Source organism: Jaculus jaculus, chromosome 20, assembly GCF_020740685.1.
Source record: "Jaculus jaculus isolate mJacJac1 chromosome 20, mJacJac1.mat.Y.cur, whole genome shotgun sequence".
NCBI lineage: Eukaryota > Metazoa > Chordata > Mammalia > Rodentia > Dipodidae > Jaculus > Jaculus jaculus.
Genome location: NC_059121.1, coordinates 22,579,746 through 22,594,006, shown reverse-complemented (window position 1 = coordinate 22,594,006; position 14,261 = coordinate 22,579,746).

Genomic DNA, 14,261 nt, shown 5'->3' with positions numbered 1-14,261 from the left:
GTCAAATATCACACTTAAATTTAACATCAACTCAAAAACAATCTATTCTATTCTTGACACAGCACCCATGACGGTGGGAACAGGAAAGATTTCCTGCAGAGAATGTAGCTCATTAGTCAAGTGCTTGCAAAGCTCAGTCCCAAAACAGAAAAAAATGAAATTTTCCTCAGGCTAGTGAGTTGGCTCAGTGATTAAAGGCACTTGCTCATGAAGCCTGCTATATCTGATTCAATTTCCCAGTACCCACATAAAGCCAGATGCCCAAAGTAGCACATGCATCTGGCATTTGTTTGCAGTGACAGGAGGCCCTGGCATGCCCATATTCATTCTCTCTCTTTATCTCTTCACAAATATATATATATATATAGATAGATAGATAGATAGATAGATAGATAGATAGATAGATAGATAGATAGATAGATGGATGGATGGGTAGATAGATGGATGGATAGATAGATGTAACTTTTTCCTCTGGAAGCTTTCAGACTAGGAGGAAAGAGAAGGTATTTAATGTAATGCCTCTCACACTGGCAAACAGTGAGAGTGATATAATGAAAACATCAAAGTGTGATAGGATTTTCTTTTTACATATATATATTTTTAGGTAGGGTCTCACTCTAGCCCAGACTGACCTGGAATTCATTATGTACTCTAAGACTCACCTAGAAGTCACAAAGCTCCTCCTACCTCTAGCTTCCAAGTACTGGGATTAAAGGCACGTGCCACTATACCCATCTCCCTTTTATATTTATTAAAAGTAAATATAGGGAGCCGGGCATGGTGGCGCATGCCTTTAATCCCAGCATTCGGGAGGCGGAGATAGGAGGATCACTGTGAGTTCGAGGCCACCTTGAGACTACATAGTGAATTCAAGGTCAGCCTGGGCTAGAGTGAGACCCTACTTTGAAAAACCAAAACGAAACAAAAAAAGTAAATATAGGAGCTAGAGAGATGGTTTAGCAGTTAAGGCTCTTGCCAGAAAAGCCAAAGACTCAGGTTCAGTTCCCCAATACTCATGTACAGCCAGATGCACAATGTAGCACATGTGTCTGTCGTTCATTTGCAGTGGCTAGAGGCCCTGACATGCCCATTCTCTCTCCTTCCCTTGCTCTCTATCTTCCTCTTTCTCTTTCAAATAACTAACTAAACAAAATATTAAAAATAAATATAACAATAAGTGGTATTTATTGGCATCTTAGTAGAAAATAGATGGAAACAAGAATTAAATGGTGGGCTGGAGGGATGCCTTAGTGGTTAAGGTGTTTGCCTGCAAAGCCAAAGGACCCAGGTTCAGTTCCCCAGGACCCACGTTTAGCCAGATGCACAAGGGGGCACAAACATCTGGAGTTTGTTTGCAGTGGCTGGAGGCCCTGGCACACCCATTCTCTCTCTCTTTCCCTCTTTCTCTGTCAAATAAATAAAAATAATTATAAAAAACAAATTAAATAGTGATAAACCCTTGGTATAGTAGAGTGGGGGAGAAGTAAGAGAGTAAGAGATATGAACAAAGTGCTTTTTTTTTTTTTACAATGAATGATATGTTCTTATTTACTGAAAGATACCTGGTTGAGAGTCATTAGGAAGGCTCGCATGGTACATGGTGATCACGAAGTTGACCTAATCTGGATTCTGATTTCTGCTTTTGTGTCCAGAGTATTACATTCATACAGCAGTTGGAAGAAGCACTGATGTTTTCAAATGCCCATCCTCTTGATAAAAGCAAAGAAATATGCCAGAAGTGTTTGGCTGGAGTCTTTTCCCATTATTTTTGGATACAGGATTTGTCTAATGCTAACTCAATCTATTTGTGACATAGAAAAACATATATATATATGCATATACATATATATAATGCCTACTTTTGCCTGTGTTTGTTTTAAATTACTGAGTGATTTAATAGTTTTCCTAAGCATGAACTCTTCAGCCAAGGCAGACCCTGACGCAGTGGTGGGATGGCAGTTAGAACCTCGTGGATGGATCCAAAGTGCTGTCCTCTTCTTCGGGGATTTCAGTAACTACGTGGTCACATATACCTGACCCCAGTGGTCATTGAAGTTCTGGTGGTAGTACTCGGAGGAATCTTTGCGGAGTGACAGTGTCCTTAAACTGATGCCATTCTCCTGATGGTGAAGACAAGTATGGAAGATGTTGTGTGGCCAGGGCAACAGTTCCCTCTAGATGCCATTTATTGCTACTCTCTAGAGCTGGGCCAGGCTTGGTGCAGAAGAATAGCAGCCACTTCTTTTTCTTTGACTCAAAGAGACCCACCCCGTAACTGGATAAAGTCTAGGGGAGCCTTTGCTGAAGACATATGACTACCCATCCAGAAGAGAAAAAAATAAAAAAGGTAAACCAGAAGAACTTCCAAATTCCTTTTGTCTTGTGCCCCACAGCATCCTCCAGAACCTCCCTGATTTCTCCTTGGTGTGGCAGTAAGGGGAGATAAGTCGCCCACCACCAGTGTGGTCTGTCACACCCTGCATCCTTGGCCCCCTCACTGGAGACGTGATAAGGAAGCGGAGCCTATATGGAATTGAGCCACCCTGCCCTTGACCACTGCAACCCTTCATTAACACCCCAGGGGTGGGCCTCAGAAATCATCAAAAGCCCTGGATCAAGCCTCTAGGTGTCAGGGAAGTTTGGTCATTTCTAAGGTCACACGCGCAGGGAAAGTCCCAGCACCCACGGGGGTTGAGCCACTGAGGTTTTCCTGGAACTCTTCTTGATTCTTTACCTCCAATTTATAATTGCTTGTCTACATTCTCCAGATCTTCTAGGGATTCCCGTTTGCAGGGTCCCAGCCTGTGTGCCTGGCCATCACCCTGCTGCTGTCTGCCCTCCAGCATGGATCACAGCTCTGCTCAATCTGGGCGTCCCGTAGCACACCCCCATAGGCAGGGTCCCACACAGGGTCCCGCCAGACCACTGCACACACTGTTTAAACCTATTTCTCTGCAGTGCTGCTCCAGGCACAAGCCAGTGCATCCCAGTGCTGTGGACACAAGCCAGTGCATCCCAGTGCTGCTGCAGACACAAGCCAGTGCATCCCAGTGCTACAGACACAAGCCAGTGCATCCAAGTGCTGCGGACACAAGCCAGTACATTCCAGTGCCACAGACACAAGCCAGTGCATCCCAGTGCTGCTGCAGACACAAGCCAGTACATTCCAGTGCTGCAGACACAAGCCAGTGCATCCAAGTGCTGCAGACACAAGCCAGTGCATCCCAGTACTGCTGGAGACACAAGCCAGTACATCCCATGCCGCAGACACAAGCCAGTACATTCCAGTGCCACAGACACAAGCCAGTGCATCCCAGTGCTGCTGCAGACACAAGCCAGTGCATCCCAGTGCCGCAGACACAAGCCAGTACATTCCAGTGCCACAGACACAAGCCAGTGCATCCCAGTGCCACAGACACAAGCCAGTGCATCCCAGTGCTGCTGCAGACACAAGCCAGTACATTCCAGTGCCACAGACACAAGCCAGTGCATGCAAGTGCTGCAGACACAAGCCAGTGCATCCCAGTGCTGCTGCAGACACAAGCCAGTACATTCCAGTGCTGCAGACACAAGCCAGTGCATCCCAGTACTGCTGCAGACACAAGCCAGTGCATCCCAGTACTGCTGGAGACACAAGCCAGTACATCCCATGCCGCAGACACAAGCCAGTACATTCCAGTGCCACAGACACAAGCCAGTGCATCCCAGTGCTGCTGCAGACACAAGCCAGTGCATCCCAGTGCCGCAGACACAAGCCAGTACATTCCAGTGCCACAGACACAAGCTAGTGCATCCCAGTGCCACAGACACAAGCCAGTGCATCCCAGTGCTGCTGCAGACACAAGCCAGTACATTCCAGTGCCACAGACACAAGCCAGTGCATGCAAGTGCTGCAGACACAAGCCAGTGCATCCCAGTGCCGCAGACACAAGCCAGTGCATCCCAGTGCCACAGATACAAGCCAGTGCATCCCAGTACTGCTGCAGACACAAGCCAGTGCATCCCAGTGCCACAGACACAAGCCAACCAGTAGAGCCGGAGTCTAGACTCTGCATTTCCCACAGACCAGCACTGGCCATGAGTGTCTAACATTGAGGTCAGTGTTCCACAGAGCAAACACAATATATGTCCTGACAAAAACTCAGCGTTTTACCGTTTTTCACACAGCATTTACATTTTGCTATTGGCTTCACAAGCGAGGGCAGGGACAGCAAACAGACATTCTAATACATGTCTCCTGCAGAAATTCCCCAAATATACCAGAGAAGAGCTGCACAGAAGAAAACAGAGAATTAGAGAGAGAACAGATCATGTCCTCTGCCATGACGTAGGCAAAGATCAGGACACTTGCCCTCTGACATTCTCACGCCCAAGGCACCAAAGAATGAGGCAGGAATTTGGGGTTCCTTGTATACCAATACACCAATAATTTGGGGTTTTCCCAGATCCTTGTCCTATGAATTTGGAGAATGAAAATCCACAGACCAGAGGTTAAGGTTCGGAAAGATTTTATTACAGTTTAAAGCTTTAGGAGGATGAAGAGAACGGGGCGTATGCCTGGAACACAAGAGAAGGCAGCAAGGTGTAGCCCAGGGAGGGAAGAGGGCTTTAAGAAGCACACCCTGGGCTGGAGAGATGGCTTAGCAGTTAAGTGCTTGCCTGTGAAGCCTAAGGACCCCGGTTCGAGGCTCGGTTCCCCAGGTCTCACGTTAGCCAGATGCACAAGGGGGCGCACGCATCTGGAGTTCGTTTGCAGAGGCTGGAAGCCCTGGCACGCCCATTCTCTCTCTCTCCCTCTATCTGTCTTTCTCTCTGTGTCTGTCGCTCTCAAATAAATAAATAAATTAATTAATTAAAAAATTAAAAAAAAAAAAGAAGCACACCCTGAGACTCGGGCCTGGGTTTTTATGGGGAGTGGCTGCGTGAGGGAGACCAGGTCAGCAGGTTGCTATGGACAAAGGCCAGATTTTACAGCTTTGCCAGTCGTTTTAGGTAAGGATCAGAGTTTCTGTCCTCTAGGAAGGGTGTGAGCTTAATCTAGAGATCTCTTCTGGAGGGTGTGACATGCAGGTTTCTGCAAGCTTAGTGACATTTCTTGCTTTTAGTCAAGGAATAAAAAAAAAAAACATTACTTTTGGGGTTCTGTTACCCTGACTGCCTAGCCAATCCCTGTCTCCTATCCCAGGCACTATTTTATGAACACAGTTTTAAGTAAAAAATAATCAGCTCAAAGCATTACTGAGACAGAAGGAATGACAGTCTCCTGAGTACTTGTATAAGCAAATGAGAAATGTATGTGAGAGTCCTTTAAAATTGCTAAAGCACTCTGCAAATGAGAGTTAAGTTTCCCCGCAAGCATTGTACTGGGCTTATTACCACATTCAGATATTGCGAGAGGCGTATGTACCCCTAGGGGCCTGTAAGTGAAGCGGGGACTTGGGGCGTGCTCGTTGTCCAGCTAGGAAGATGAATCAGGGCTAGATTAAATAAGTATACCCAAGACCTCACAGCTAACAGATTGTTAGGATTAAAATCCAGGTGGCCTGGTGTGGTGGAGCGCACTTTTAATCCCATCACTCAGGGAGGCAGAGTTAGGAGGATCACTATGAGTTTTAGGCCAGCCTTGGATGATAGAGTGAGTCCCAGGTCAGCCTGGGCTAGAGTGACACCCAAACTCAGGAAAAAACAAAAAACAAAAAACAGATGGTCTTGTTCAGAGCACCTGGTAATAACCACCTTGATTTTATTTATTTGAGAGAGAGAGAGAATGAATCGGCACCAGGGCCTCTAGCCACTGCAAACAGACTCTGAACACATGTGCCACCTTGTGCATCTGGCTTATGTGGGTCCTGGGGAGTCAAACCTGGGTTCTTAGGCTTCACAAGCAAGCTCCTTAACCACTAAGCCATCTCTCCAGCACTGAACATTGGTGGTTTTTTTTGTTGTTGTTGTTGTTTTTGGTTTTCCAAGGTAGGATCTCACTCTAGATCAAGCTGACCTGGAATTCACTATGTAGTCTCAGGGTGGCCTCGAACTCATGGCGATCCTCCTACCTCTGCCTCCCGAGTGCTGGGATTAAAGGCATGTACCACTTGTGAACTTACCCAATCACAGAAAGATAATCGCCACATAGTCTCACTCATCTGCAGCACCTAACCTGAATCTACCCAAGATGCCAACATACCCAGCAAGTATCTCAGGACCAGACAATAGAGTGGGTGGGGAAGGAGGGGAGGGCAAAGGAGGGGGCGGGAGACACAAATCTAGACCCAAATGGCAATGGTACCATAAAATTTTGCATCCTAAAAGGCAGACCAAATGGTTGAACCTTCACCAGGCCCTTAGAGGGAAAACCTGAGCCACAAGGCACTGAAGAAGGTACAGTGAAGACTGACTTAATCTTCTACCACTTCTCTCTCTCTCTCTCTTTTTCTATCTCTCTCCTCTCTCTAACTCTTTTGTATTAGTTATCTTTTTCTTCCTTCTCTTAGTGGGCACCTGTAACTCCCAGTACCAGCATGTGGCTATCATCCACAATGAGCTTTTGATCAGAGAGACCTACAACATTTCCTAAAAGAAAGACAGATTTCTGTCAGAGTACTTGATGACCCACCAAAGGTTAGTGGTAAGACCCTACTGCTAAAGACACCATATGTGGTTGACACATAAAATGGAATGATATGGCTGGAAGCTGGAAGAGAGTCAGTCCCCAGACAGTCAGCGCACCTAATGCCAGAAGGTGCTACATGGGTGACTGGGAGAAAATGACCAATATCTGTCCAAGCAACTCATGGTCTAACCTACTTAACAGCAAATAACCTGTTGTGATGCTCACACAAGTGCAATAGTGGCACACAGCCATGGTGGGAAACCAATTGCTCTTGATTTGGCTAACTGATCCCCTCAGTGGAACGGGACCCATAGCTGGAGCTGGGAAACAAGTCAGAACCATATCCAAACATGAGTCCACTCTCCATTATCAAGCTACCACCAATCATAGGCTACAAGAGGGCCTGCACCTATTAAATTCTCTATAAAAAAAAAATAAGGGTTATACCATTTGTCTGGTGCTAACTTTACTTTCCATTGGAGAATCTGCTTCTCTTTTTCAGATAGACACAGATCCTAAGGAGAGAACCACCCCATCATACCTCAAAAGGGCCCCAGCTGAAACTAAGAATAATTGGCGAAACAAGCAAGGGTGCTGTTTTGTTGGTGAACTGGGTACCAGCACAAGGGTGATGGAGATCTACATGGAGAACAATCAACTCCTACCAAATCATATTTCCAGAGACCCAGAGGCCCCCAGCACCTCATCATTGAAGCAGACCAAAAATGAACCCAACATGGCTCAGGGAAATTTTGTAGAAGAGGGGGTGGAAAGAATGTCAGAGCCACATGTTGAGTCACGATATGCAGAGACATTTCTCCTACCCATAACTGTGGGCTAACTCCACAAAGCATGAGTCATATATCTCAACAAGGAGGGGCCAGGGGGAGGGGGTAGGACATGGATGAGCCTAACAATGGTACCAACTTGACTGTATTCACTGAGTACAAAACTAATTAATTAAAAATAAATAAATTTAGGTCTGGAGAGATGGCTTAGCAGTTACATGCTTGCCTGTGAAGCCTAAGGACCCCGGTTTGAGGCTCAATTCCCCAGGACCCACGTTAGACAGATGCCCAAGGGGGCGCATGCATCTGGAGTTCGTTTGCAGTAGCTGGAGGCCCTGGTGCTCCCATTCTCTCTCTCTCTCTCTCTCTCTCTCTCTCTCTCTCTGCTTTTTCTCTGTCTGTCACTTTAAAATAAATAAATAAACATAAATCAAAAAAATTTAAATAAATAAATTTTAAAAATAAAAAATGTCTAGAAATCTTGCTGGATCTGAGCTGATAACCTCCTCCATGTAGACCAGCTGACAGAAAGCTGGAAGAAGCCATTCTGCATGCAGTTCAATGGGAGAAAGAGAAATCACCAGTGAAGATACTCAACAGTGGACACTGCAAGGGCCAGCCAGGCCAAATGAGCCAACAGGTGCAATAGTGGCACATCTGTTATGGGGGACACCAACTGCCCTGTAATTGGACTGGAGGCCCCCTCCATGGGAAGGGAATACATCCCTGATACTGAAAACTTAAAACAGGCATAGTCACGAGCCCTAGGGGTGTAACGTCTGCTGCTGTCTGGCCAAATGTATATACTATGCTTATCAAACTGCCCAGTAAGCACTTCTGTTCATGTTCACACCCTTATATTAATGCTACTCTCACTGTTGGTTGAGAATCTTCTCTTTTCGAATGGCAGTGACCTTGGGACGACTCAGAAAGTATCATGGTGATGGAAAGAAATAACCAGTGCTCAGTACCGCAATATCTGTATCACACCTTCCAAGGCTCAGGGTCTAATGTGGAAGGGGTGGCAGAAAGAATGTAAGAACCAAAGGAAGGACAGGACTCCATAAAACATGCTCCCCACAGACACAAAATGGCCTGGATAACCATGGCTTCACAGTGCCTGACACTACCTGCATAAGACCATCATAAGAGGAGAAAACGATCAAGACATCAAAAGTAAAAGAGAGACTGATTGAGATGGGGAGGGGATATGATGGAGAGTGGAGTTTCAAAGGGGTAAGTGGGGGACAGGAGGGTATTACCATGGGGTATTTTTTATAATCATGGAAGTTGTTAATAAAAAAAAAATTTTAATTAAAAAAATGTCTATAAAAGTAAGCTTAGCACATAGCTCTGCTCCCTCTGCCAGCTCTCCACTCCCCGCTCCCTTCCCTGACTTTCTGATTTCCACTCCCCACACTAAGCACAGCTCTCCACCCCTGGTGTGCACACACCATGATTAAAATACATGCTATGGAGTATTTGTTTGGAAGCATAAGTATCAACAGAACTTTCCAAATATGAGTGTAAATATGTCTTGCTTTTCAGTCCAGAAACAAAAGAACGTAAGCCTAACTCTCCCTAAGTGGGAACACCTGTAAGTTCTATACTTGGCTTTGGACTGGTAGCTTACATTTGCTTTGTGCAAAACGTTGTTCATCTTGCTTTCCAAGCAATTTCCTTGTTTTCTATTTTTTTTTATTCGTGTGTGTATGTATATGTACGTGCATGTTGCGTGTGTGTATGACTGATTCAGGATTTTGAGGTTCCAGAGGGGGGTTTTTGGTTCGTGTTTTTTTTTAAATTTTTTATTTATTTATTTGAGAGCGACAGACATAGAGAGAAAGACAGATAGAGGGAGAGAGAGAGAATGGGCGCGCCAGGGCTTCCAGCCTCTGCAAACGAACTCCAGACGCGTGCGCCCCCTTGTGCATCTGGCTAACGTGGGACCTGGGGAACCGAGCCTCGAACCGGGGTCCTTAGGCTTCACAGGCAAGCGCTTAACCGCTAAGCCATCTCTCCAGCCCTCGTGTTTGTTTTTGTTTTTGTTTTGAGATAGGGTCTCACTCTAGCCCAGGCTGACCTGGAATCCACTATGTAGTCTCAGGCTGGCCTCGCCTTTAATCCCAGCACTCAGGAGGCAGAGGTAGGAGGATCACTGTGAGTTTGAGGCCAGCCTGAGACTATATAGTCAATTCCAGGTCAGCCTGAGCTACCCTGAGAACTTATGTCAAAAAGAAAGAAAGAAAGAAAGAAAGAAAGAAAGAAAGAAAGAAAGAAAGAAAGAAAGAAAGAAAGAAAGAAAGAAAGAAAAGCAAAACTGGGCATGGTGGCACATGCCTTTAATCCCAGCACTCAGGAGGTGAAGGTAGGAGGATCACCATGAGTTCGAGGCCAGCCTAAGACTTCATAGTGAATTCCAGGTCAGCCTGGGCCAGAGTGAGACCCTACCTCAAAAAAAAGAAGAAGATGGAAACAATCCGCGGCTCCATTGGTGGTGGTGGCGAGTTGCTAGGGGAGATGCTGGTGTGCAGTCCACACCAAATGGACCCATTCCTGTGTGCAATGGAGTCTGCTCCCAGACAAGAGAAGATTGCTGCAAGTTTGGGAACAGTCCCACGAGATTTTCTGCAGGACTCTGTATTTTGAAGAAATAAAAGCAACACAAATCCCGATCCTTGAGAGTCGGGCTTGATCTTACGCAAGCACTCAAAGCTACTATTATCACTCATAGAACACGGTATTCATCAGTGTTTACTCTCAACCATGGACTGTCTTGAAAATAATCGAGATTTCCACATCCTATAACGAAGTGCAGTTTCTAACTATTACTTGGCTGCTCATATAAATCCTAAGTAAATCTGTGGAGTTTCTTTGCCCTTGGCATGAACAAATGGAAGGAATTGTCTTGTGTGATTTACCTAGTATCTTCTTAAGCAACGAGAAGCTAATATCGGAATTTGTTACCTGTGCAAGTTTGGACAGGTGACTCTGCCTAAAGGAAGAAAATACTTCTTTTACATTTAGGAATGAATCAAAGCAGCTTACTGGCCTGTCTAATCATACTCGTTTCCCTAACATTTAATAGTGTGGTAATTTTTATTTCAATTTTGAACTATTTGTGAGGAGAGAGAGAGAGAATGGGCATTCCAGAGTCACTTGCCTCTGCGGATAAACTCCAGATTCAAGTGCCACTTTGTGCACCTGTGTCTATGTGGGTCCTGGCGAATTGAGCCCAGGCTGGCAGGTTTTGCAAGCAAGGATCTTTAATTTCTGAGCCATGTCCCTATCCCTAGAACTCCATTTTAACACCTCTTTTTGTTTAAGCTTTCATCAATCTCAGACTAATTTTACAAATGTATCAATAAAATGTAAATAAATGGATAAAACAATAACTAAAGCCAATTTCAGTCCCAACATAGGAGACACTGGATAAAGATGTCTACCTACATATAAGGATGAATTTTTTAATGACATCTGCTAGGTACTTTGTATAGTTAAAAAAAAAAAAAAAGCTAAACAAGCACAAGAGAGATGGCTCAGTGGTTAAAGCATATATATATATATATATATATATATATATATATATATATAATCAGGCAGTATTTGTCTAGAATGCATGAGGCCTTGGGTTTAATCCCTAGCACCACAAGGGAAAAGAAATTAATGTCATCATGTGATGTCTCATCCTAAAATTCCTAATAGCTCCCATTTCAGTCAGTATGATGGCAAAGTCCTAGAATGGTCCTCATGAAATATATGAGGCTTATCCCCAAGTTGACCATGTCTCTCCTCAAATGTTACAACCTCTTTTTCTTTTTCTTTTTTTTTAATATAGCCTTTTTTATTAACAACTTCCATGATTGTAAACAATATCCCATGCTAATACCCTCCCTTCCCAGACTTTCCCCTTTGAAACTCCATGCTCCATCATATCCCCTCCCCCTCTCAATCAGTCTCTCTTTTATTTTCATGTCATCATCTTTTCCTCCTCTTATGATGGTCTTGTGTAGGTAGTGTCAGGCACTGTGAGGTCATGGATATCCAGGCCATTTAGTGTCTGGGGGGAGCACATTGTATGGAATCCTACCCTTCCTTTGGCTCTTACATTCTTTCTGCCACCTCTTCCGCATTAGACCCTGAGCCTTGGAAGGTTTAAGTTTTCAGTATCAGGGATGTATTCCCTCCCATGGAGTGGGCCTCTAGTCGAATTAGAGGGCAATTGGTTTCCACCATGACAGACATGCCACTATTGAAACCCTTGGCTCATTTGGCCTGGCTGGCCAAATATAAGGCAGTGCCCACTGTTGAGTATCTTCACTGGTGATTTCTCTCTCTCCCATTGAGCTGCATGCAGAATGGCTTCTTCCAGCTTTCTGTCAGCTGGTCTACATGGAGTAGGTTTTCAGCTCAGTTCCACCAGGATTTCTCAGTGGCCTTGTAGCTCAAGTATGTGGAGTGTTCAGCAATAGGGTCTTACCATCTATTCCTGGTGGGAAACCAAGGGCCTTGGCAACAGCCTATAATGTCTTGGAGGCATCAGGGACCTCTCTGGCCAACAACACACTGGAAGGTATCCCATCCTCAGCACTGAAAATTTTCTCAAGGACCCACGTAAGCCAGATGCACAAGGTGGTGCATGCTTCTGGGGTTCATTTGCAGTGGCTGGAGCCCAGGTGCACCCATTCTCTCTATCTCTCTCTCTGACTCTCTCGATTCTGTCTCTCTCTCTCTCTCTCAAATAAATATTTTAAAAATTGAAATAAGGGCTGGAGAGATGGCTTAGCGGTTAAGCGCTTGCCTGTGAAGCCTAAGGACCCCAGTTCAAGGCTCGATTCCCCAGGACCCACGTTAGCCATATGAACAAGGGGGTTCACATGTCTGGAGTTCGTTTGCAGTGGCTGGAAGCCCTGGCATGCCCATTCTCTCTCTCTCCCCCTCCTCTCTGTCTGTTGTTCTCAAATAAATAAATAAAAGTAAAAACAAAAAAATTTTAAGTTGAAATAAAATTTTAAAAGACATATTTTTTTTTTAAGTTTGTGCTCCTTGAAGGTAATTCATTGTGAGAAGTGACGAGTGAGAGGCCTATTGTTTATCTGGCCAGGTTTAAAAAGTGCTCTTTGGGGCTGGTGAAACGTCCTAGTGGTTAAGGCGTTTGCCTGCAAAGCCTAAGGACACCACTTCAATTCCCCAGGACCCACGTAGGCCAGATGCACAAGAAAGTGCATGCGTCCGGAGCTCATTTGCAGTGGTTAAGGGCCCTGGCACACCTATTCTGTCTATCTGCCTCTCTTTCTCTCTCTCTCTCTCTCTCTCTCTCTTAAATAAATAAAATATTAAAAAGTTTTGTTTGAAGCTGGGCATGGTGGCGCACATTTTTAATCCCAGTACTCGGGAGGCAGAGTTCAAGGTCGCCGTGAGACTACATAGTGAATTCCATGTCAGCCTGGTCTAGAGTGAAACCCTACCTCAAAAAAAAACGAAAAGTTTTGTTTGCTTATTTCATTTTTGTTTGTTTTTTATGATCCAGAACTGTGATGGTCATATACTTGAGCTGATTTAAAAAAAAAAAAAAAAAAACATTTCCAAAGTGCTCATTGTATTTTTCAGTCCATGTGTTAGGCAAAATATGAGGAAATGTGGTCTGTTTTTATCACTTTTTTTGTTTCTGAATGGCTATTTAAATACCGATAACAGAACCCAAGACAGACTGGAGGAGCAAGTTCTGCGCTGACCCAGCCCACCGGCCACCTGATGTGCCCACTCGGATGGCAGAGCCACCTTGGCTGTGTAGCAACACGGCTGGGCGCTTGGGGGGCTGAGCCCCCCACTGCAAGAAGAACCCTGGGGTTAAGCACTGTAGGGGCTGGGACAAATCACTTCTTTTTTATTTTATTTATTTATTTTTAATGGTTCTTTTTTTTGGGGGGGGCGTTTCGAGGTAGGGTCTCACTCTGGCTCAGGCTGACCTGGAATTCACTATGTAGTCTCAGGGTGGCCTTGAACTCATGGCAATCCTCCTACCACTGCCTCCCGAGTGCTGGGACTAAAGGCGTGCGCCACCACGCCCAGCAAAACAAACGAACAAACAAAAACATACTTTTTCTTAAAGAGAGAATGGGCGCACCAGGGCCTCCAGCCACTGCAAACAAACTCCAGATGCCTGTGCCTCCTTGTGCATCTGGCTAACGTGTGAGTTCTGGGGAATGGAACCTGGGTCCTGTGGCTTCACAGGCAAACACTTTAACTGCTTAGGCATCTCTCCCACCCTCCTGTGCCATTTCTGACCTCTCTCACTAAGTCTGGTTTGGAGGTGGTTCTGTTCGCACAAAGTTGTGTGTGTATTTCTATAACATTTACCATAAAATCTTACAAAAACCATACACGTGATCATTACAATGTGCTTAGCATGAGTTTTACAGATATCCTGTGGAGTTTTACAGAATTTGGGGGGTGGGGGTGGAGAGGGGCTCACCTGTTGTTGTATTTTTTTTTTTTATTCTAGCAGCTGAAATGAAAGTTTTCAACACTAACAAAATTAGGTGTCATCCTAGGACTGAGCGAAGATGTATGGTTATGTTCCTCAGAGACCTGCTTCTGGGTCTAGAATCCTGAAGTGACTGGCGCTGGCCTGTGCCTCCAGTACCTTGAAATTAGGTCTCTTCCGTCACCTTACAAAAGTGGAGCATTCTAAAAGTTTAAAAAGCACCTAACTGCCCCCCACACACAACCAGTGTGGAAGTACCCCTTTACCCCCGGAGTAGCTAATTCGTCTCTAAATCCCAGTTTGTTAAATGAAAGCGAATTCTCTTAGCCTGGCCTGGCGTAGTGTGGTCACACAGGCCTTTAATCCCAGCACTCTG